Source organism: Trachypithecus francoisi, unplaced genomic scaffold, assembly GCF_009764315.1.
Source record: "Trachypithecus francoisi isolate TF-2019V2 unplaced genomic scaffold, Tfra_2.0 Lachesis_group10, whole genome shotgun sequence".
Classification (NCBI taxonomy): Eukaryota; Metazoa; Chordata; class Mammalia; order Primates; family Cercopithecidae; genus Trachypithecus; species Trachypithecus francoisi.
Genome location: NW_022681455.1, coordinates 27817646 through 27839828, shown reverse-complemented (window position 1 = coordinate 27839828; position 22183 = coordinate 27817646). Strand labels below are relative to the sequence as shown.

The following is a 22183-nucleotide window of genomic DNA, read 5'->3' as shown; positions in this document are numbered from 1 at the left end:
TGTTGGCCAGGCTGGTCTCCTGACCTCAGGTGATCTGTCCACCTTGGCCTCCCAAAGTGCTGAGATTACAGGCGTGAATGACCCACCGCACCTGGCCAGAGGGATGACTTTAGGTCCCACACCTGTGAAGGTAAGCTATCGGTTTACATTGCCAGGGTGAAATTCAACAAATTGTTTTAGGATAAATACCTTAAGGCCTTCAAGGAATTTCCTTATGGGCAAATTGTGAGGGTGGTATGTAGCTCTTTTATCTTTTTAACTATCTTGTTTAGGAATAAAATGAGAGGCAGGTTTGCCTGTAGTTCCCAGCTTGACTTTTCTGTTGACTTAGTGATTTTAGGGTTCTAAGATTTATTTTCCTTTCACAGTGTGTATAGAAGAAAAAACAGTTATGTATAGGGTTTAGTACTATCAGCAGTCTCATGCATCCACTGGGGGTCTTGGAATATATCCCCATGAATAAAGGGACTATTGTATCTGAAACTGCACCAAACTAAAAAGAAAGGCATAAGAGTCTGCACTAATGGGACATCCACAGTTGGGGTCCAGGCTTTTTCTAGGAACAGAAACACAGAGAAATTCACTGATCTTCCTCACATGCAGAAGAATCTGTTATAAGAGTCTATGAAACAGGTTTTCCTACTTTACTCTGAAAGTCTACATTGCTCTGAAATGACCAAATCATAAAATATTGAGATTGTTTTAAAAAAGTTTTTCAGGTCACTAAATGTAACTGCCCAATGGGTTCATCTTGCCTGCTGCCTAGACAGAGCCAATTTATCAAGACAGGCCAACACAGTGAAACCCCGTCTCTACTAAAAAATACAAAAAACTAGCCGGGCGAGGTGGCGGGCGCCTGTAGTCCCAGCTACTTAGGAGGCTGAGGCACGAGAATGGCGTAAACCCGGGAGGCGGAGCTTGCAGTGAGCTGAGATCGGCCACTGCACTCCAGCCCCGGCGACAGAGCGAGACTCCGTCTCAAAAAAAAAAAAAGGAGGAAATTGCAATGGAGAAAGAGTAATTCACGCAGAGCCAGCTGCGTAGAAAACCAGAGTTTTATTATTACTCAAATCAGTCTCCCTGGGCATTGGAGCACTGGGGGATGGTAATTTTAAAAGATAATTTAGCGGCAGGCACGGTGGCTCATACCTGTAATCCCAGGACTTTGGGAGGCAGAGGTGGGCAGATTACCTGAGGTCAGGAGTTCAAGCCTGGCCAACATGGTGAAATCCCACTTCTACTAAAAATACAAAAACTAGCTGGCCATAGTGGCGGAAGGGGAGCCTGTAATCCCAGCTACTCGGGAGGCTGAGGCAGGAGAATCACTTGAACCCGGGAGGTGGAGGTTTCAGTGTGCCGAGATTGTGCCGTTGCATTCCAGCCTGGGCAACAACAGCGACAGTTGGTCTCAAACAAACAAAAATTAATTAACAAATTAAAAGATAATTTAGGGGGTAAGGGCCTTGGGAAGTAGGGAGTGCTGATTGGCCAGGTTGGAGATGGAGGTGTGGAAGTGAGGTTTTCTTGCTGTCTTCTGTTCCTGGGTGGGATTGCAGAACTGGGTGGTGGTAGCTGATCCATCGAATGTAGGGTCTGCAAAATATCTCAAGCACCCATCTTAGGTTTTACAGTAGTGATGTTATCCCCAGGAGCAATATGGGGAGCTTCAGATTCTTGCAGCCAGAGGATGCATGACGGTCCCCTAAACCATAATTTGTAATCTGGTAGCTAATTTGTTAGTCCTACCCAGGCAATAAGGGATTTTCTTTTGGGAAAAAGCTGTTATGGTCATTGTTGTAAACTATAAACTATAAACTAAGTTCCTCCCAAAGTTAGTTCAGCCTACGTCCAGGAATGAACAAGGACAGCTTGGAGGTTAGAAGAAAGATGGTTAAGTCAGATCTCTTTCACTGTCTCAGCTATAATTTTGCAATGATTGTTTCATAAAGACCAAAAAAAAAAGTTTAAAGTTTATTAATAGCAAAGAAGTCAGTCAACTTTAAAAGTTTCCTCTGATCGGCCGGGCACAGTGTCTCATGCCTGTAATCCCAGCACTTTGGGAGGCCGAGGCAGGTGGATCGCCTGAGGTCAGGAGTTCGAGACCAGCCTGACCAATATGGCGAACTCTGCCTCTACTAAAAAAATTCCACGAAAATTAGCTGGGCGTGGTAGCGTGTCCCAGCTACTCAGTAGGCTGAGACAGGAGAATTGCTTGAACCTGGGAGAATTGCTTGAACCTGGGAGGCGGAGGTTTCAGTGAGCCAAGATTGTACCACTGCACTCCAGCCTAGGTGACAGAGCAAGACTCCGTCTCAAAAAAAAAAAAAAAAAAATTTCTTCTGCCCAAAATACCTTTCCTTCTTCACCTGGCCTGGCATTTGTGAAGTATTTGGGTCACTGGGGAAATCCCTTCCTGGGTATTGGGTTGTGGAGTTTTGGTATTGTTGGTTTTGATAAATGGAAGATACGATGAAAGGAAAAACTTGCCTCAAATATGAAAATGCTCAAAGGAAAAAAATACATTTCACAATACTAAACATGGGACATCCAAGAAAACTCCATTTTAATTTTTAGAGGTGACTCGTGGGTGTACGGTAGTTTCCATAGAAACTGGGCGGAAATGTATCCTGTCAGTATTGTTTTTTTTCTTCTCTCTCCACTTTAGCTTAGTTAATTCTTCTTTCACTAAACTGGACTCCAGTTGTCAACGCAAACGTCAACACCAAAGGTGAACACTGAACGTTGTTGCAAAACTAGTATCGCTGTGGGGCCCTAACTTTGGTCTCTACACTTGCGTAGCTTCTGACCTGGGCTGAGGTGCAGGTGGTACAGGTCTCACCTACCTGATGCACCTGGCCACTCTTCACAATCAGGAAAGAATGAGGCTCTCAAGGTTTATAAAACGGAACAGAACTCCTTTTGGGGTTTGTTGTTTGTTTGTTTGGGTTTTTGTTCATTTGTTTTCTTTTTGTTTTTGAGACAGGGTCTCACTCTGTTGCCCAAGCTGGAGTGCAGTGGCACAATCAGGGCTCACTGCTGCCTGGACCCCCCGGGCTCAAGCAATTCTCCCACCTCAGCCCCCAGAGTAGCTGGGACCACAAGCACATGCCACCATGCCAGGCTAATTTTTTAATGTTTTGTTGTGGGTGGGGGAAGGGGTGTCTCATTTTGTTGTGGGTGGGGGAAGGGAGGTCTCGAACTCAAGGGATCAAGAGACTCTCCCGCCTCAGTCTCTCAGAGTGTTGGGATTACAGGCGTGAGCCACCACGCCTGGCAGAGTTTCCCTTTGAATCACATCTGTGCACATTTTATTGTGCTTTATATCATTGAGCCATATGTATCACTTAAGAGTTATTTGCCAAATATTTGTATTGCAAATATCTTCTTATCACTTGAGTCTGGGAAACACTTTAATGATCTCTTGTGATGAAATTGTTAATTTTGATGGCACATGCCTATAATCCCAGCTACTTGGGAGGCTGAGGTGGGAGAACTGTTTGAACCTGGGAGGTAGAGGTTGCAGTGAGCTGAGATCGCACCACGGTACTGTAGCCTGGGCGACCCAGCAAGATTCCATCTCAAAAATAATAATTAGAAGAATAAATTGTTAATTTTTATGAAGTCCAATTCATTTAACTTTGGTTTAGTTATCTTTGTGTCTCCCTAAGAAATTTTTCTTTCCCCAAGGTCACATAAATATTCGATTCTTTTTTATATCCCTCATAACTTTATTTATTTTTCACTTTTAGAATTATGAGCAAAAAACCTGAACAGGCAATTCTAAAATAGAATATGTTAATGGCCAATGAGTACATGAGCATACGTTTTCACAGCAATAAAAAGTTTGCTGATTTCTTTATTTTGACCAGTGGTGACCAGACAAAAGACCTCAATGGCCTCTGGTAACATTATTTCCTTTCCAGAAATCTTTTCAAAACTCTTCTGTGAAGGTTGTGTTTTTCTGGGGGAGGGGTGGAAGCATGATTTGAGGTGGGTTGCAGATGGAGATAAGACAAGGTTTCTGCCTTTAGGATTTTCAGGAATATCTGCCCTTCAGAAGCTCTGCTTAATCTGATTCTGCTGATCTCCCTTTCTTTTTCAGTTTGCTCCATCCCTCCAATCCTGAGACTTAGTTCATAGCTGCATTTGATCTACATCTCTTCGGCTCCAGACGGTTTTAGTAGGGGTCAATGTGGGCTGCAGCTCTCTGGGACAAAGGGAGTACCTACTAGAGTCAGATTGCCCTCTCCAGCCAAAAGAGCCTACAAGTTAGGTCCTCGAGACATAAGGTCCTATCAGTTAGGCTCTCAGTCACTGCTAGGAGCCATCCTTCCTTCCTTAGTGGGTGGAATGGGAATTCCCCTGGGACTCGAAACTGAGTTCAATCAGAGGTGGGGAGTCAGAAATTCAAGACAGTCTAGAGCTGGAGGTGGGAGCCCAACCTTTTTAGCAGTTCCAGTGGTGCTTATACACACTAGATTTGTGAGGCCCTAATTTGTGGAGCTAGTAGCAGAATTTATTGGAATTGAGGAACGAAATGAAGAAAAGATTTTAAGTTTTAATATTTTGATGTAATGTGCCAGTATTATATTTTACTAGAGAGTAAAAGTAAGTCCACTTTTTTAAATTTTTTATTTTTTTATTTTTTATTTTTTATTTTTATTTTTATTTTATTTATTTATTTTTTTTGAGACGGAGTCTCGCTCTGTCGCCCAGGCTGGAGTGCAGTGGCCGGATCTCAGCTCACTGCAAGCTCCGCCTCCCGGATTCCCGCCATTCTCCTGCCTCAGCCTCCAAGTAGCTGGGACTACAGGCGCCCGCCACCTCACCTGGCTAGTTTTTTGTATTTTTTAGTAGAGACGGGGTTTCACCGTGTTAGCCAGGATGGTCTCGATCTCCTGACCTCGTGATCCGCCCGTCTCGGCCTCCCAAAGTGCTGGGATTACAGGCTTGAGCCACCGCGCCCGGCCCACTTTTTTTTATTAAAAAAATTATTAAGGTAAAAAGAGCTTGCCATGAGATTTACTCTCTTGATTTTTTGTTTTTGTTTTTGTTTTTTTTTTGAGATGGGAGTTTTGCTCTTGTTGTCCAGGCTGGAGTGCAATGGCGTGATCTTGGCTCATGACAACCTCCACTTCCCAGGTTCAAGCTATTCTCCTGCTTCAGCCTCCCCAGTAGCTGGGATTACAGGCATGCGCCGCCACGCCAGGCTAATTTTGTATTTTTAGTAGAGATGGGGGTTTCTCCATGTTGGTCAGGCTGGTATTGAACTCTCGACCTCAGGTGATCTGCCCACCTCGGCTTCCCAAAGTGCTGGGATTACAGGCGTGAGCCACTGAGCACAGCGACAAAAATTTAAGAGTACAATACAGTATTGTTAACTACAGGCACAATGTTGTACAGCAGATCTCTAGAACTTACTTTGCACAACTGAAATTCCCATTTTCCCCTTCCCCCAACCACAGGCAACCACCATTCTACTCTCTGATTCAATGAGTTTGGTTATTTTAGATATCTCAAGTGGAATCAAGCAGTATTTGTCCATTTGTGGGAAGCTCATTTCACTCACAATAATGTCCTCAAAGTAGTTGACCCGTGCTGTTGCATATTGCAGAATTTCCTTTTTTTTTTTTTTTCTTTTGAGACAGGGTCTTGCTTTGTCTTTCAGGATCGAGTGCAATGCTATGATGTTGGCTCACTACAGCCTCAACCTCCTGGGCTCAAGTGATCCTCCCACCTCAGTCTCCTGAGTAGCCAGGACTACACACCGCCATGCTTGGCTAATGTTTTAATTTTTTGTAGAGACAGGCTCTCACTATATTGCTCAAGCGATCCCCCCACCTCAGCCTCCCAAAGTGCTAGAATGACAGGCGTGAGTCACCATGCCTGGCCAGAATTTCCTTTATTTTAAAGGCTGAATAATATTCTATTGTATGTATATACCATATTTTCTATATTAATCCCTCCACTAATGAATATTTAGGTTGCTTCCACATCTTTGGTGTTGTGAATAATGCTGTAATGAATATAGGTGCACTAACATGTCCTTGAGATTCTGAATTCAATTTTGATGGATATATACCCAGAAATGGGGTTGTTGAATCATATATGGTAGTTCTAATTTTTGTTTTGTTTTGTTTTGTTTTTGAGATGGAGTCTTGCTTTGTCGCCCAGGCTGGAGGGCAGTGGTGCGATCTTGGCTCACTGCAACCTCCACCTCCTGGTTTCCAGCGAGTCTCCTGCCTCAGCCTCCCGAGTGACTGGCATTATAGGTGGGCACCACCACACCCGGTTAATTTTGTATTTTTAGTAGAGACGGGGTTTCACCATGTTGCTCAGGCTGGTGTCGAACTCCTGACCTCAAGTGATCTGTGAGCCTCAGCCTCCCAAAGTGTTGGGATTACAGGTAGAACTACCAGAACTACCCGGCCTGGTAGTTCTATTTTTAATTTTTTGAAGAACCTTCATACTGTTTTCCACAGAGGCTGCACCATTTCACAATCTCATTAACAGGGTGGAAAAGTTCCAATTTCTCTACGAACTCACCAACGCTTGTCTTTTGCTCTTTTGATAATAGCTATCCTAACAGGTACAAGATGATATCTCACTTTTGTTTTGATTTGCATTCTCTTGATGATTAGTGACATTGAGTGTCTTTTCATATACTTGTTGGCTATTTGTATATCATCTTTGGAGAAATGTCTATGCAAGTCCTTAGTACATTATTATTATTATTATTATTATTATTTGAGACGGAGTTTCGCTCTTGTTTCCCAGGCTGGAGTGCAATGGCACGATCTTGGCTCACCGGAACCTCTGCCTCCCGGGTTGAAGCGATTCTCCTGCCTCAGCCTCCCGAGTATCTGGGATTACAGGCATACGCCACCAAGTCCAGCTAATTTTGTATTTTTAGTATAAACAGGTTTTCTCCATGTTGGTTAGGCTGGTCTCAAACTCCTGATCTCAGGTGATCTGCCTGCCTCAGCCTCCCAAAGTGCTGGGATTACAGACGTGAGCCACCGCGCCCTGCCCAGTTTTATTTTTAATCAGGTTTTTGTTTTTATTTGTTTTGATTAACTACTGAATTGTAAGAGTTATGTATCTTGGAAATTAACCCCTTATCAGATATATGGTTTGCAATTTTTCCCCCCATTTAATAGGTTGCCTTTTTTTTTTTTTTTTTTTTTTTAACCGTGCAGAAGGCCTGTAATCCCAGCACTTTGGGAGGCCAAGGTGGGCAGATCACCTGAGGTCGAGAGTTTGAGACCAACCTGATCAAATGGAGGTACTCCTTCTCTACTAAAAATACACAATTAGCTGGGCATGGTGACACATGTCTGAGGCAGGAGATCACTTGAATCCGTGAGGCGGAGGTTGCGGTGAGCCAAGATCGCGCCATTGCACTCCATCCGGGGCAACAAGAATGAAACTCCATCTCGGAAAAAAAAAAAAAAAGGAAAAAAAGAAACTCTTTTATTTGATATAATCCCGATTTTTCTATTTTTGCTCTTGTTGGCTATGATTTTGATGTCATAGTCATTAAATCAAGACCGATGTCCTAAAGCTTTCCTCCAAGAGTTTTATAGTTGCAGATCTTAGATTTAAGTCATTAATCCATTTTAGTTAATTTTTGTGACTGCTGTAAACAAGGGTCTAATTTCATTCTTTTTCATGTGAATATCTGGTTTTCTCAACATCATTTGTTGAAAAGATTGTTTTTTTTTCCTATTGTGTGTTCTTGGCAACCTCCTTAAAGATCAGTTGACCATATATTTATGGATTAATCTCTGAGCTCTCTATCCTGTTATTTTGGTTTGTATACCCGTCTTTTTGCTAGTACCAGACGGTTTTAATAACTGTAGCTCTGTAGTATATGCTGAAATCAGGAAGTGTGATGTCTTCAGCTTTGTTGTTCTTTCTCAAAATTGACTTGGTGACTTTGGGTTCTTTGTAGTTTCATATGAGTTTTACATGAATTTTATAGTCTTTTTTTCTGTTTTCTAAAAACTGCCAGAGAGATTTTGATACAGATTGCATTAATTGTACGTCACTGAAAACTTTAACAAACATTAACAACATTTCACCTTCATGATTAAGTTTAATTCTTTTTTTAAGGGAGAGGGGTGCTACTATAAATGGGATTGTCCTTTAATTTTTCTTTCTATGTAGTTTATTGTTTATTATTTCATGTAGTTTGTTACTGTATAGTAATGCAAGTGATTTCTGAATATTGATTTTGTATTCTGCAAATATATTGAATTTGTTCGTTAGTATTAACACTTCTTTTTAATGGAGTCTTTAGGACTGTCTCTATATAAAGTCATGTTATCTGCAAACAGGCCCAATTTTACTTCTTCCTTTCCAATTTGGATACTTTTGGTGGTGGTGTTTTTGTCTTATGTTGAGACAGGGTTTTGCTTCAACTCAGTCTTCAGGTTGACTGATAATGCATGATTCAAATCACATGATTGGTATTTCTGATGAGGTTACGGGGTGTGGCCAGCCTCATCTTAAAAAAATACACTATACCCAAGCGGGTACTTATAGTCCCAGCTACTTGAGAAGCTGAGGCGGAGGGATCCCTTCAGCCTAGGAGCTTGAATCTAGCCTGGGCAACATAGTAAAATAGTATCTGTTAAACAAACAAAATACTACTATTAGGTGGTTCAATTTTTCATTACACAGGAAGAGATGGGCTCCTCCTCAGAAACTAATCTAGAATGACATCTGACAAAGAACAGAACATAAATAATTCCGCTTTTCTGGGAAACTAATAACAGAAACCAATAGCCTGTTCTGAGGAGAACTTGGTGGCTAGGATATAAGAAAAATGGTAAGCTTTATACAAAAAAATTTTAAACAATACGTATTATCTATGCAAAATTTTAAAAAATTAACAAATTATTACATGAAATACAATTTAGAAATGACAAGAGATGGAAAAGACTGTATTTATGCTCTGGATAAAATCACTTAGGGGAGCATTTTAAGGATATAGATCTTCTCAGTTTATACCAGAAATAGAAATGGAAATATGGGTGAGAAAAAGTAAACAAACAGTAAAGAAATCCAGAAGATCAAAATGGAAAAAAAAGAAAAAGAGGGAGAGAGAAAATTTTTCTACTATTGAAATTATATTCCATAAATAATCTAAAAAATTATTGGACTCATTTTCACATGAAGAAGAAAATTTTAAAAGTAGATTACTTAGCCCCTTTTGGTGGTGGTGTGATATCTCACAGTAGATATTACCCTACATGGGGACTAAAACAAACTCACTTCAAATTCTAGTTGTTAGCCAAGCATACATATAAATCTTTCATTTGGCAGGAGTATATGACAAATCTAGGAGAACCTTGGAGTTTTAATGCTTAAAATTTCCAATATTCTCATCTGGAATAACCAAAAAGAAGTACATTTTACATTTTTTCCCCCTTCTCATCATCCACATCCAAATCACCTTATTTTTTCCTCCTTTCCTTTCTATTCTTCTTATCTCTCCCCATAGTTCTGACTTTACTCCACTGTACTGTTTTGACCTTCCAAGAATATTTTTGAGCATCTACTAAGTATCATTACATTGGACTAATTATTTGAAAGGTTTTGCTTTGTTTTGTTTTGTTTTGTTTTTGTTTTGAGATGGAGTCTCACTCTGTCACTCAGGCTGGGGTGCAGTGGCCCAATCTCAGCTCACCGCAACCTCCACCTGCTGGCTTCAAGCGATTCTCCTGCCTCAGCCTCCTGAGTAGCTTGGACTACAGGAACGTGCCACCACACCCAGCTAATTTTTGTGTATACATATACATACACAATTTTTTTTTTTTTTTAGTAGAGACAGGGTTTCACCATATTGGCCAGGATGGTCTCTATCTCTTGACTTCGTGATCCGCCCACCTCAGCCTCCCAAAGTGCTGGGATTACAGGTGCGAGCCACCGCGCCCAGAAAATCATAAGTGTTTTTAAGATGCTTTTCAGATCCTGAATTCCAGCAGAAAGGCCGACACCAACTAGCACTGACATTCATAAAGGAACTGAATCAGTGTGAAAATGCAGTTTCAGGCAGAGCACAGTGGTACACACCTGTAATCCCAGCACTTTGGGAGGCCAAAATTGGAGGATCACTTGAGGCCAGAAGTTCAAGATCAGCCTGGGCAACATAGTGAGACCCTCTCTCTAACAATGACAGCAACATTTTTTTTTCTTTTTATACTTTAAGTTCTAGGGTACATGTGCACAACGTGCAGGTTTGTTACATATGTATACATGTGCCATGTTGGTGTGCTGCACCCATTAACTCATCATTTACATTAGGTGTATCTCCTAATGCTATCCCTCCCCACCCCAATTTTTTTAATTTTACAAAAAAGGGTCAGGTGCGGTGACTCACGCTTGTAATCCCAGTACTTTGGGAGGCCGAGGCGTATGGATCATTCGAGATCAGGAGTTTGAGACCAGCCTGGGCAACATGGTGAAACCCCGTCTGTACTAAAAATACAAAAATTAGCTGGGCATGGTGGCCATGGTGCCACAGGCCTGTAATTCTAGCTACTTGGGAGGCTGAGGCAGAAGAATCGTTTGAACCTGGGAGGCGGAGGTTGCAGTGAGCCAAGATGGCGCCACTGCACTTCAGCCTGGATGACAGAGTGAGACTGCATCTAAAAGAAAAAAAAAAGAAAATGCAGTTTTCTCATCTCCTCATTCCATGACTTTACCCCTTTTTTTTTCCTTTTTTGAGACAGAATCTCGCTCTGTCACCCAGTCTGGAGTGCAATGGCGCAATGTTGGTTTACTGCAACGTCTGCCTCCTGGGTTCAAGCAATTTTCCTGCCTCAGCCTGCTGGGTAGCTAGGATTACAGGCACCCGCCACCACACCTGGCTAATTTTTTGTATTTTTTTTAGTAGAGAAGGGGTTTTACCATGTTGGCCAGGCTGGTTTCAAACTCCTGACCTCAAATGATCCTTCTGCCTCAGCCTCCCAGAGCACTAGGATTACAGGCCTGAACCACTCAACACTCTTGGGCCAATCAACGATCCCAACTCCTTGATCCACTCTAAATCCCTTAAAATCCCTACCTGGAACTCCTCAGGGAGGCAGATTTGAGGTTTTCCTCCATCTCCTTATTGGGCTGTCCATGATTAAACCTCTTCCTCTGCTACAATCTGATGTCTCAGTATATTGATTTGCCATGCATTGGGTAATGGATCTGATATGGTTACATTCTTCTTGATAAGCAAACTAGTAGGAAAAGCAGTTCTATATATAAATATATCTTTTTTTTTTTTACAGTGAAATAAATGTGAATTAACTGTTATGAAGTTGTTATTGTTGTTGTTTTCTTTGAGACAGAGTCTCACTTTGTTGTTCAGGCTGGAGTGCAGGGAGAGTGATCATGGCTCACTGCAGCCTCAACCTTCTGGGCTCAAGGGATCCTCCCACCTTAGCCTCCTGAGTAGCTGAGACATGCCCAATTAATTAATTTTTTGTAGAGATGGGGTCTCCCTATGTTGCTCAGGCTGGTCTCAAACTCCTGGGCTCAAGGGATCCTCTGACCTAGGCCTCCCAAAGCACTGGGATTACAGGTGTGAGCAACCTGAAGTATCTTATAATAAAAAACAAGAAATCATTGATTTTCCCCCCCTGGATTATGAAAAATGAGTAAAAATCTGTCGTGTAGACAAGATGAAGAGCATTCTAGGTGCAGAGAAGAACTGGAGACAGCGCGGCTACTACTACTTTATTATCTGCGCAAGGAAGCCCCTTCTCTGACCTTTGACCTTCACATTCTTCAGTGAGAACCTACGCGATAGACAACAGTCTCTTTTAATGTTCATTTCTCAGTACCTACACTTAACCTTTAGTTTGCTAAAAATAAATAAAATTAAATGTTCATCCTAAGAGGTGAAAATAGGGGAGACAAAAGGTGTAAAGCAGTGGTCCCCAACATTTTTGGCACTAAGGACCGTTTTAGTGGAAGACAATGTTTCCACAGCCTGTAGGGGGTGGGGATGGGGGCGGGGGCTGGGGCGGGGGCGGGGGCGGAGTATGGTTCTGGGATAAAACTGTTCCACCTCAGATCATCAGGCGTTAGATTCGCATAAGGAGCCTGCAACCTAGATCCTTTGCATGCGCAGTTCACAATTGAGTTCGCACTCCTATGAGAATCTAATGCGCCGACTGACCTGACAGGAGGCAGAGCTCAGGCAGTAATGCTCGACCGCCACTCATCTCCTGCTGTGTAACAGGCCATGGACCAGCACCACTCTGCCGCCCAGGGTTGGGGATACCTAATATAAAGGGTGCAAACAGTCCGGGAGCAGTGGCTCACGCCTGTAATCCCAGCACTTTGGGAGCCCGAGGTGGGCGGATCACAAGGTCAGGAGATCGACACCATCCTGGCTAACAAGGTGAAACCCCGTCTCTACTAAAACTACAAAAAATTAGCCGGGCATGGCCGCCGGCGCCTGTAGTCTCTGCTACTCGGGAGGCTGAGGCAGGAGAATGGCGTGAACCTGAGAGGCAGAGCTTGCAGTGAGCTGAGATTGCGCCACTGCACACTCCAGCCTGGGCAACAAAGCAAGACTCCGTCTCAAAAAAAAAAGGGTGCAAACACTTCCTGATATCACAGGTAGAGAGAATTCTGAGCGTTACAATTCATTCAGAGTGAGAAATTGAACTTGGTACTGAAGAAACAAACACAATTAAGGTACAATCTTTCTCTTCCCCACCAAAGAGCTCATGATGCAATAGATGAGAGAGTAAAGTAAAAAGAAGACTAAAATAACGTATCAAGTACCTAGCACAACAGATAAAGCTCATAGGAGTGTGTCTGATCCAAACTGTTGGATATAAAGTTCCCACCATAACCTGAAGGATAAACAAGTGATCACCAGTGGAAGAAATGGAGGCAAACAAAGGGAAGCAAAGTGTAAAACAAGTTCTGTCCCTCTGGAGAACCCTGACTAATATAGATTTTTGTACCAGGAGTGATTCTAGAGGAACAGAATATTAAGGATGGAGTTCTTTCTTTGGTTTTGGGGTTTCTGGAGTTGGCTGCTTAATATGATTCGACACAAAAATGCTAAGGACTCTACTTCTAATAGTGTGGAGAACACTGATAGTCCTTGGTATGAACTGTTTAGAGAGTTATGCAAAATAAATACATTTCACACTCCTGATTCACCACTCCTGAGAAGCAAGTTTAGTGACTTTATACATAATACCTTTGACCATATGTGGAGAACCAAGGAACAAAATGAGGCTGGTTGGTTGCTTCTAAGTTCAGTGGTCAAAGTGATGAAAGAAAATGATGAACTCAGGGATTCTGTCTCCTGGCTTCAGAAGCAGATACTAAGCCTCAAATCTGCTAAGATTGCCCTGAGTGAGAGTCATATCTCCTGTAGAGAAAGAGCTGACATTGTGGAAAAACAGACACAAGCTCTTACCATGCGAGTGGCTGACCTGCAATGAAAGATGAATGCACAGCCTCACCAGGTGTCTACTATTAAAGTGAGGGCATTGATTGGAAAAGAGTGGGACCCTGAAATTGGGGATGTGTAAGAAGACCCTGATGAAGCTGGGGACACTGAGTTTGTAAACTCTGATGAACCTATTTTGCCAGAAAGAACAGCTTCTCAATCCGCAGTAGTGGCAACATCCCCTCCCCGACCCATGCTGCCATCAGCCTGTCCACCTTTGTCTGAGGAGATAAACCCTGAGCTGCTTGAGGCAATAGTGATGGCCTCCTCTGAAGCAGCTGCCAGGCAAAATAATGTTGATTCTCCCAACACTCCTGTTTGCTTCTAGACCTATAACTAGACTAAAGTCCTGGTAGGCCCCTGGAGGTGAGATTGAGAATGTAACTCATGAGGAGGTGCACTACACTTGAAAAGAACTGTTTGAGTTCTCTAATTTACATAAACAGAAATCTGGAGAACAGGCATGAGAATGGATATTTAAGGGTATAGGATGATGGTGGAAGGAACACAGAGTTGGATCGGGTGGAATCTATTGATTTGGGCCCATTAAGTAGGGACTCTGCATTTAATGTTGCAACTCGGGGAGTTAAAAAAAAAAAAAGTTCTAATAGTTGATCTGCTTGGTTAGCTGAAATATGGATTCAAAGATGGCCCACTGTGAGCAAGCTGGAAATGCCTGATCTCCCTTGATTTAATGTAGAGGAAGGGATCCAAAGGCTCAGGGAGATTGTGAAGGTGGAGTGAATTAGTCACTTTAGACCTACTCATCACAGCTGGGAAGGCCCAGAAGATATACCCTTGACTATGCTTTGCAAAATAGATTTGTGAGGGCAGCACCTGCATCTTTGAAGAGCCCTGTAATTGCTCCTCTGTATGTCAGATCTAACAGTGGGAACTATAGTCGCTCAACTACAAACTTAAATACAATGAGAATAATTGGATTGCAAGGTGGCAGGGGCCAAGTGGCACTACTCAACTGTCGAAGAAAAGGTGGGCATAGCTACCATAATGGACAGCAGAGTCAAAGCAGCAATCAGAATAGTCTGACTCATGTAGAGTCTGGCATTGGCTAATTAATCACAGTGTTCCTAGAAGTGAAATTGATAGGAAGCCTACTGCGTTCCTACTTAATTTATACAAGCAGAAAACTTCTAAGTCGAATGGACAAAAGACTAATTTGAATTATAAAAACAGAATCATGGCCCCTCAATCAGTTTCCAGACTTGAGCCAGTTTACAGACCCAGAACCCTTTGGATAAAGGGGAGGCCATGTCCCCTCGAGGAAGGACCCCACTACATTACTGACAGTTTATGCAGTGGATCTTTTTCCCACCCTTCCCCAAGAAGACCCCCTGCCTTTTACCAAGGCAACTGTGCATTGGGGAAAGGAAAATGATCAGACATTTCAGGACTGCTGGACACTGGCTCTGAGCTGACGTTGATTCCAGGAGACCCAAAACATCATTGTGGTCCTCCAGTTAAAGTAGGGGCATATGGAAGCCAGGTAATCAATGGAGTTTTAGCTCAGATCCAACTTACAGTGGGTCCCCAGACTCATCCTGGGGTCATTTCCCCAGTGCCAGAATGCATAATTAGCATAGACATACTTAGCAGCTGGCAGAACCCTCACATTGGCTCCATGACTGGTAGGGTGAGGGCTACTATGGTGGGAAAGACCAAATGGAAGCCATTAGAGCTGCTACCTAGAAAAATAGTAAATCTAAAACACTCAATCATCAAAGGAAAGGTGAGTGTAGTGACCCTGATGAACTGAGGAGTCAAAGCAGCAGTCAGAATAGTCTGAATCTCATAGATCTATGGCACTGGCTAGTTAATCACGGTGTTTTCAGAAGTGAAATAGATAGGAAGGACACTAAATTTTTTTTTTCTAGCAGAATGACGTTTTTATTTTACCATCATGCATAAAAGGGAAGATAAATATGCCAATGGTGCATTTCTAATTTGTCAGAGCAATTTCACAGTATTTATGCAATTTAGGAAAGAGACACATCAGTTATTATGTTGTTACCAGGGCAAATTATCAAGTAAGACAATCAACTACTTGATCTGTATAAACAGAGAACTACCAGATCAAGTGAACAAAAGTCTAACTCGATAAAAATACAGTCATGGCTTCCCAGACTGCCGCAGTTTGCACAGTTACTATGGGACTGAACGAGGAGGATGAACACAGAAATGAAAACTTAAAACAAAAGAAACTATTTTAAAGAAGGGGTCCGGGCAAGAAGAAGAGAGCTCCTTGCTTCTAGTGAGCAAAGGCAGCCCTGAGCTTCTACAGCCCTTGGTATTTATTGGGTAGAAAAAGCAGGGAGGAGGAGGTAATGATTGGTCAGCTGTTTGATGGGTCACAGGTTCACATTATTGCTTACAGGCTTCAGTTGTGCCTAGTCACAAGCAACACTACACTTGGAGCGTGACTGCCCTCAGCATTCCTTCTGAGTGGCAGACACAGCTGTCAGCTTGCCAACATTCTGCATTTATGAGAACAGTTTGCTGTTTGCTCATATAGCCTCCAGTGGTATACTGAGTTGATCACGACCCTCACTCTTTCAGCCTGCAACACCAGACTTGAGCCAGTTTATAGACTCAGAACCCTTTGAATGGAGTGGCAGTGGGGTCTTCTTGAGGAAGGACTTGGTACGCTACCAAAAATTTATACTATTAATCTTTTTCCCAGCCTTCCTCAAAGGGACCTACCATCTTTTACCAGAGTAACTAAGCACTGGGAGCAAGGAAATAATTAGACTCTTTAGGGACTATAGTTCTGAGCTGACATTGATTCCAGGAGTCCTCAACGTCACTGTGGTACTCCAGTCAGAGTAGGGGCTTATAGAAGTCAGGTGACCAATGAAGTTTTAGCTCAGATCTGACTCACAGTGGGTCCAGTAAGTCCCTGAATGTATCCTGTGGTTATTCCCCCAGTTTCAGAAGGCATAATTGGAATAGACATACTTAGTATCTGGCAGAATCCTAACATTAGTTCCCTGACCTATGGAATGAGGGCTATTAAGGTGGGAAAGAACAATTGGAAGGCATTAGAACTACCTCTACCTAGGAAAATAGTAAAATCAAAAGCAACACTACATTTCTGAAGGGATTGTAGAGATTAGTGCCACCATCAAGGACTTAAAAGATGCAGGGGTGATATTTGTGCTTTCCCACATCAAAGCTCCAGGTTCTCAGGCCTTCAGAATCTGGGACTCCAGAGAAGTCTCCCTTCTCCCTGATCCACTGCTTCCTCAGGCTTTGGGATGCAGGCCTAAATCACACCACTGGTTTTCCTGATTCTCTAGCTTGCACACAGCATATTGTGAGATTTCTTGCCTCCATAATCCTGTGAACCAATTCTCATAATTCCTCATATTTACGTTTATATATCCTAGTGGTTCTGTTTCTCTGGAGAACCCTAACACAGAATGTGTATATCACTACATGTGTGGAAAGCTGAGGACAGAATTGTGGGGGAATATCCATATTTAAGGAACAGGAGGAAGATTCCACGAGACCAAATGAAATCCAGGAAAGACTGGATGAAAGCACAGCAACCTGGAATCATGTATTTCAGACATCAGCATCAAGATGAATGTGTTTTTCCAAACAAGGCAGTTTGTTTACTTTTTGATGAAATTAGGAAGAAATACATACCCAGCCACTTATGTCTGATGTTTCATTACTGGGGGAAAATGAGCATTTCTTGTTTCCCAGTCAGGTTTTTGTAAAGTAGACAGTGGAGCTCCACACAGAACACATTTAGGTTTCACAGGTGGAGTTCAACAACTTCACTGCCATCCTTGTAGATACCAAAGCTCAGGCACCTGGGAGTACTTTCTGCACATTGATGAACCCGGGTGACAGTTGCACAAATCACAGATAATAAAACCCAGTTTTTCCACCTCCTTGCTCAGTCCCCAAAGAGCTGAAGAATAGTTTTTAAGTGGAGGAGCAAGGGAGGGAGGAGGCGTCATTGAAGCAGAACAGCCTGGCTGTGAGGCCTCCCGACTGAAGAGAAATGAGTTTGCTGGATGAGTTCAATTTGGGTCTTGCTGGGTTTCTTCCCTTCTCTGAAATTTGCCAAATATCTCCCTCGATCAAAGGAATCTTTATGGGCTCACCACGGAAAACTTATCCATTTTAGCATTTTACTGTAAAGAGAATGGAAAAATGCATTATCGTGAAATGTCTGAAATCGCAATTGGAAGAAAACATGCTCCAGGTGAGGCTCGAACTCACAACCTCGGCATCACCCGCACATATACTGCTGTATAAGTACCGCGCGCTAACCGATTGCGCCACTGGAGCATGCTTTCCTTATCTTGGCCATGCGCACTCTACAGAGCCATGAGCTACTGAAGCGCTCGACCCCGGCCTCGCGCCGGAGCGGGAGCGCGCTGAGCTGCAGGGGATCCTCCCTCCGCAGTCACTCGCCTCCTGCGTAAAACACAATTTGATCAAGATATCTCCGTCTCTCCTGGAAGATGAATGTGATCCTCCCCCTATGCCATCAGGAGCCAAAATTTCCCGGGAATATGCGGGTGCTCTTTTCAGAAAGCCCGAGAAAAGCCGAGGAGAAAAAGGAGAGACTCTGGCTTCTCCTTGCCATCGTCCTAGCAAGAACATGGTTTTTTGTAGAAGATGCGAGCTCTTTGGCTTCTTCGTAGTTTCACCGCGCACTGCCCGGCTGGCCTGTGATGCTTTCAGACCCAGGACGCGGAGAAGCGGAGCTCGCCGCCTGCCCCTCCCTCTGCGCGTCTCCGGACACCAGCAGCGCTCCTGGCTGCCCTCCCAGCCTCTCCTGCAGCGCGCCCGCTTTCGCAGTCCAGCATCTCTGGGCTGTCTATCGGGATTCCCCAAAACTCTCCCAGCGCCTGCCTGAATACTGCATTCGAATTCACAGAGCCAGCTGGTCAGGCACCTCTTCAGGGAAAACTGGCATAGCAACCACTTCTTATTTGTGCAGTAGGTGCCAGAGGTCAAGGCGGTGTGCACCCCCAGCGCTCCTCCCTCTGTCTTGACCTTTTCCAGTTGCAGAAAGTTTGCCGCTGTGACATATATCCGCTCAGTAACCTCATCTCTGGGGCCTCAGTTTTAAGGCCAATTTTGTTTGTTGCTTGTTTGATTTGGGGGGTGGGGGAAGGCAGCTGTCAAAGTACACATACACACAAGATATGAAGTCTGTTGGCTTTTATAGAATAATTTCTGTCAACCATAAGAATTGTGTAAAAGGAATAGCCTGCCTATTCCTGACCACGGAACACTTAACAAATAGGACCAGTGACTAAGTTTCTCCATACTTAAAAAAAAAAAAAAAAGGAAATGCTTCCATATCTTGATGTCTATTACATAGCTGTTTTGAGATCATTTCATGTGTTTAAAATAACACCTTAAGATAAGGAGCAGGGAGAAGCAACACAGGCTCCTTGGTAGATGACCACCTCTCCTGAGAAGCTCCTACATTCTCACTACACAGTCCCAGAGGGAGAAATAAGGCTCTGCCTGAACCTCTAGAGATTGCTCCATCTAAATAACAGTAGCTCACAACAGTTTGTCAGAGCTTACCATGTTGCTTCGGTTTGAGTGTTTGTGTTTCTCCAAAATCATATTGAAACTTAACCTCCATTGTGATATTAAGAGGTGGGGCCTTCTGGGAAGTGATTAAGTCCTGAGGGTTCTGGCTTCCTGAATCGGATTACTGCCTATGTAAAAGAGGCTTTAGAGAGCTGCCTGGCCCTCTCATATCTTCTGCCCTGTGAGGATGCAGCAAAAGGCATCACCTTTGAAGCACAGAGAGCATCCCTCACCAGATACCGTATCTGCTGGAGCCTTGATCTTGGACTTCCCTGTCTCCAGAACTATAAAAAAAAAAAAAATCTGTTCTTTACAAATTATCCAGTCAAAGGTATTTTGTTAATATAGCCCTAAAGTACTAAGACACATGGGTTAGGCACTGTTCTGAGTTCTATAAACCTCATAACAATACTAATGATTTTGTGTTCCAAAACCAGATCTAAATATGAACAGCCAGCATTTGGGGAATTATTGTTCTGAAGGGATGAAAACTTATAGGACTCACAGTATGTCACTGGATATTAAACAACTCTTATCAGGAGGCAGGTCAGTGACATAATATAAGATTTATAAGCATAAAATCATGATCGGAGAAAATGGTGGATGGAAAGCTGAATGTTTTGAATTGTTGGTGTTAAAAAAGTGACTGTCGGCCGGGCGCGGTGGCTCAAGCCTGTAATCCCAGCACGTTGGGAGGCTGAGACGGGCGGATCACGAGATCAGGAGATCGAGACCATCCTGGCTAACACGGTGAAACCCCGTCTCTACTAAAAAAAAATACAAAAAACTAGCCGGGCGAGGTGGCGGGCGCCTGTAGTCCCAGCTACTCGGGAGGCTGAGGCAGGAGAATGGCGTAAACCTGGGAGGCGGAGCTTGCAGTGAGCTGAGATCCGGCCACTGCACTCCAGCCTGGGCGACAGAGCGAGACTCCGTCTTAAAAAAAAAAAAAAAAGTGACTGTCTTCAGTTCTCTACCCACTGTGCCATAGAAAACTGACCTGTGTGATCTATACCAATAGACATCCCAGGCCTCTGGCTTCAAGTTGAAATTTTTTTTTTTTTTTGAGACGGAGTCTTGCTCCGTTGCCCAGGCTGGAGTGCAGTGGCAATCTCAGCCCACTGCAACCTCCGCCTCCCAGGTTCAAGTGATTCTCCTGCCTCAACCTCCCAAGTAGCTGGGGCTACAGGCATGTGCCACCATGCCCAGCTAATGTTTGTATTTTTAGCACAGATGGAGTTTCACTATGTTGACCAGGCTGGTCTCAAACTCCTGATCTTGTGATCTGCCCGCCTCGGCCTCCCACAGTGCTGGGATTGGGATTATAGGTGTGAGCCACCACCCTGGCCTCAAGTTGAATTTCATTAGTGGAAACACTAGCATTAGATCAGAATGAGATTGGAGAAAGAGGCTAGAGTATTTATTTATCTGAATCTCTTTCTGTGGGTCAACTCTGGCTAGTTCATCAAAGCGGACCTTTCCTCCAAATCTCAGTAATGGCTTTTTCCTCTCTCCTTCAGGTCTAGGGGCATTGACCACTCTACTATCAGTAACCCTAGAGTACTGCCCTCTTCTTTGTCCTTCCCGCAGCCTGCCCATACCTTTACTAGACACCTTTATTAAACAGTCCCTTTATTAAATCCTTCTGAAATTATTACAATTTGAATAAGACACCTGTTTTCTCTTGGGATCCTGACTGATAGAAATCCTGGTACTATTGATAATGTCATTATGAGTGATTAGGGGTAGTTTGGGGAGGCCAAGGAGGGGGTGGCTCACGCCTGTAATCCCAGCACTTTGGGAGGCCGAGGCAGGCAGACCACCTGAGCTCAGGAGTTGGAGACCAGCCTGACCAACATGGAAAAACCCTGTCTCTACTAAAACTGCAAAATTAGTTGGGCGTGGTGGCGCATGCCTATAATCCCAGCTACTCAGGAGGCTAAGGCAGGAGAATCACTTGAACCTGGGAGGCAGAGGTTGCGGTGAGCTGAGATCACGCCATTGCACTCCATCCTGGGCAACGAGAGCCAAACTCCATCTCAAAAAAAAAAAAAAGTAGTTTTGGGAGTAGTAGTTAATATTATGTTTTGGCCAGTTTTGGGAGGCTGGCTGGGGTGGCTCAGCCTGTAATCCCAACACTTTAGGAGGCTGAGGCAGGAGGATTGTTTGAGGCCAGGAGTTCAAGACTAGCCTGGTACGGTGAGACCCCATCTCTGCAAAGGAATTTTTTTAATTAGCCGGGTGTATTGGCAGTCATCTGTGGTCCTAGCTTCTCAGAAGACTAAGGTGGGAGGATCACATGAGCCTGGGAGGTTGAGGCCGTAGTGTGCTGTAATTGTGCCACTGCACTCCAGCCTTCCAGCCTGGGCCACACAATAAGATTTTGACAAAAAATATATGTATATGTTTTCTTTCTTTTCTTTTCTTTTTTTTTTGGAGACGGAGTCTTGGTCTATCACCCAGGCTAGAGTGCAGTGGCATGATCTCGGCTCACTATAACCTCTGCCTCCCGGGTTCAAGCAATTCTCCTGCCTCAGCCTCCCAAGTAGCTGGGATTACAGGCGCCCACCGCCACGCCCAGCTAATTTTTGTATTTTTAGTAGAGATGGGGTTTCACCATGTTGGCCAGGCTGGTCTCGAACTCCTGACCTCGTGATCCACCCACCTTGGCCTCCCAAAGTGCTGAGATTACAGGCATGAACCACCACCCCTAGCTAAAAAAATTATGTTTTAAGTTGGGGAACAAAAACATGAAGATAAACATGTTATTTTTGCAATAGTTACACAAATATAGAAAAATTACAAAGTCTTTAAACTACTTTTCAAGGAGATAAAGATCTGGTAGCAACTGATATGTCCTATTTAAACTCATCTGAAACAACAACTGTAGGTAATATACTCAAATTCCCTCTCAAAAATATTATTCTCTGTGCAACAATGGCAGGGAATTTTTTTTCTAAAAAAAAAAAAAAAGATGATTCTCAAGGGTCCAAGACTCAAGGGTTTAATCATTTTGTTCCAGGATCAGATATGGCAGTGCCTCCTTTGCCATTTGAGAAAAGTGATGAGCCTTTTTAAACCTGAGAAAAATTCTGTTTACCTTTTGGTGTATTCCTCATCACA

The 22183-nt window shown here is 43.4% G+C and overlaps 1 non-coding gene across 1 annotated transcript; it reads right to left on the bottom strand.

Moving 5' to 3' along the window:
- Window positions 1–17703: 17703 nt before the first annotated feature.
- TRNAI-UAU lies at window positions 17704–17797 on the bottom strand. Its single transcript has 2 exons — window positions 17760–17797; window positions 17704–17739 (listed from the first exon to the last, which is right to left on the bottom strand). It is a non-coding gene; the product is annotated as a tRNA-Ile (tRNA).
- Between the last annotated feature and the right edge of the window lie 4386 nt (window positions 17798–22183).